This window comes from Vombatus ursinus, unplaced genomic scaffold (assembly GCF_900497805.2).
Source record: "Vombatus ursinus unplaced genomic scaffold, bare-nosed wombat genome assembly UNPS02014777.1, whole genome shotgun sequence".
NCBI classification, from domain to species: Eukaryota; Metazoa; Chordata; class Mammalia; order Diprotodontia; family Vombatidae; genus Vombatus; species Vombatus ursinus.
The window spans coordinates 426,032-429,637 of record NW_020954555.1 but is presented as its reverse complement, the minus strand read 5'-3'; positions in this window follow the sequence as shown (position 1 = coordinate 429,637).

Below are 3,606 nucleotides of genomic sequence, written 5' to 3'. Positions count from 1 at the left end.
TAGATAGATAGATAGATAGATAGATAGATAGATAGATAGATAGATAGTGTATGTATACGTTTGTATATGTATGTGTATGTATGCCTCAATGATTTTCTTTCTTTTTTCCTTCCTTCATCCCTCTTTCCCTTCCTTCCTTCCTCCCTTCCTTTTCTCCTTCTTTTTTTCTTCTCCCCTACCTTCCTCCATCCCTCTTTCTCTTCCTTCCTCCCTTCCTTCCTCCTTCCCTCCTCTCTCTCTCCTTTCCTTCCTTCCTCTTTCTTTCCTTCTTCCTTCCTTCCTTTCTTCCTATACAGGTCTCTGCAGGTTTCTCTGAAATCATCCCTTTTGTCACTTCCAGCCCAATGGTATTCCATGACATTCAGACGTCATCATTGTTTGGCCATTGTCCCCAATTGATGGGTGTCCTCTTAGTCTGCAGTCCTTTGCCACTATAAAACAAGCCGCTTGAAATAATTTTCTCCAAGGCCCTGCTCCATTTCTGCCCCTCCACAAAGCCTTCCCTGAATTTCCCCATCCCCAACCCTCTAGAACTCTGAGCGGGTCCATCCATTTGGCATTATTTTCTTTTTCCTTGTTTCTGCCTCAAAGCTGAAGATGAACATGGCTAGAGAGCCAAGTTTGGAGTCAGGAAGGCCCAAGTGGAAGTCCTGCCTTGGACACACACCAGCAGTGCGACTCTCAGCGGGTTATTTCATCTTTCAGGGCCCCAGACAACCTTCAAAGCATTGACATTGTGGGATAGGTCTCCATTTGCATTGATAGAGGGAATATCCTCATTGGGAATTCTCTATGCTAATGAAATTACAGATTTAGAACCACCCCCACACACCAAATCTTAAGACTAGAAGTTACTGAAGGGCAGGTACCATAATTATTTCAAGCAATATATAATGATTGGGGGGGTAGGGAGGGAGAGGATAGGGAGAGAGAGAGAGAGAGAGAAAGAAAGAGAGAGAGAGAGAGAGAGGCAATATAGTCTAGTGAATCATGAACTGGCCTTGAAGTCAGGAAGACCTGGGTTCAAGTCATGCCTTGAACACTTCCTAGCTGTGTGACAATGAACAAGTCATTTAAGCTTTCAGTGCCCCAGGCAACTTTCTAACACAGTCATTTACTGAGTAAACTGGCATCAGTGAAGAGGTTTACATGACAGGAGTTCCTTATGTCGATGAAATGTGTATGTGTATGTTTGTGGGAGGTTTTTGGTTTTTTATTTTCCACTTAACAAACCCAAAATAAAATGAGCTTTTCCATATACAAAGTAGAACAGAAAAAGAGGATTGTACATGAAACTGTAGATCACATACACATACATTATGTATATATGTATGTGTATATGCATATACTTGCCAAGGCAGGGCATTTTTTTTTTAATTCAGAGAAGGCCAGAAAGAATAATAGTATCACTGTTCAGGCCACCCTTTCCCTCCCTCCCTCCTCCCCCTATGTGTATGTATGTATGTGTATATATGAGTATATGTATACATGTGTATATGTGTGTACATGTATATATACACATATATGTATATATGTATATATATTATATACATATCTTCATATATCTTTATCTTCCCTCTTACTTCCTAACTTCCCCATTACTGTCAAGGGCACTACCATCCTCCCAGCCCCCGGTGTTCACAACTGCGATATCATCTTGGACTCCTCACTCTCCCCTCCCTCCCATATCTAATCGGTGGCCAGATTCTGTCAGCTTTACCTTGGATCATCTCTCCAGTAGACCCCCTTCTCTCTTCTGACACTGCCCCCACCCTGGTGCAGACCCTCATCACCTCATGCCTGGACTACTGCACTAGCCTGCCGGTGGGTCTGGCTGCCTCAAGTATCTCTACACTCCAGTCCACCCACAGCTTAGCTATCACACTGATCTTCCTGAAGTCCAGGTCTAACTACGCCACACAACGCCTACACATACACACACACACACACACATATACAACCTCCCCGCCCTCATTCAATAAACTACACTGATGATTAAATATAAAACCCTTTGTTTGGTTTTCAAAGCCCTCCATTACCTAGCCCCTTCCTACCTTTCCTATCTCCCTACACCTTACTTCTCTGCAAGTTGGTGTCCCTGGCCTCCCTGGCACTACTGGAACACAGCCTGCCATCTCCCAACTCCAAGTATCTTCACTGACTGTCCCCCATGCCTGGAATGCTTTTGCTCCTGATCTCCACTTCCTGGCTTCTTTCAATTTTCAACTATACTCTTCTACCAGGCTTCTCCAATCCTCCTTATCTTAGTGATTTCCCTCTGAGATTACCTCCACTTTATCCTGCCTTTATCTTATCTGTACACACTTGAACCTTGTCTCTCCAACCCACCCTTACCTTTGACTGTGAGCTCCCTGAGAGCAAGGACTTTTGCCTTTTGCCTTTCTTTCTCCCTCTCTAGCACTTAAGATGGCACCTAGAACCAAGTAAGTACTTAATAAATGCAGCTCTCTCAAGGTCCACCTCTTCCTACAAGTCAGGCTAAGATTTGGGTCTTTCCTGTCATCAATGATCATCTTTCCAAGGATGACGGAGTTGTAGAAAACTCTTCCTGCTTCCAGTCGGCTCCAGTTGAGGGCCCCAATAACTCTCAAGTTCTCAGTAATCCTGGAGGTTGCTTCCAAGGCTACAAATGTCCATTTCAACATCAATGTTGAGTCTCCTATGTTCAGGGGGATAATAGCATCATAGATTTAGATCTGAAAGAGACTTTAGAGGTCATCATGTCCGCCTCCTTCCACCCCCACTTTATAGATGAGGAAATTCAGGCTAATGGAGGTGGTAGGACTTGCCCAGGGTTATACAGCTAGTAAGTGTCTAAGGAAGGATTCAAACTTAGACAGTTCTGATTCTAAGCCCAGCACTCCAGCCACTGAAACACAAAGTAGGAGAGGCAGCCAGGAGCCTGAAGTCTGGGTTCAGGCTCGCAAAAGGTGGCATATGTGAGAGAAACAGTCACCACAGCTCCAAGAGAAGGATGGAGAGGGGAGGAAGTTTGGCCCCTCCCAGCTAGGAAAACCCAGAGAGAGATTTTGCAGAGTCCCCACAGGCTGGACAGATGGGAAGAGACAGAGACAGGGCCAGAGAGTAGAGGCACTCTCCTTTTAAGCTCCACAGAGTACGCCACTTTATGGCTCAGAGGTCAGTCCTCTTTTTGTGCATCCCCCTCCCCCTGCTTCCCTCATAGACACCAAGGGATGGCTATAACATCCCAAGTCACCAAGTTCTCCAGAGCTGAGCAAGAGTGCACAGGGTCCACCAAAAGTGGCCCATGGGAGCCCAGCTTGACTCTACATATGTTCCAATGGGATGTGCTCTAACCTGAGCAAACGGGGGTGGGGTGGGGGTCAGGGAAGGGGGTCTTGTTTACCTCCATCACATACACATACATGCATATACAGAGTCTTCATTGTAACCATAAAATGTTAATAGCTTAATTTGTATGTTTTATATGCATGCTCTTATTTGATCTTCCCAGCCCATTAGGTAGCTAAGTTGGTAGGATAGATGTTATATCATATCAATCATATCATATCATATCATATCATATCATATCATATCATATCATATCATATCATATCATATCAT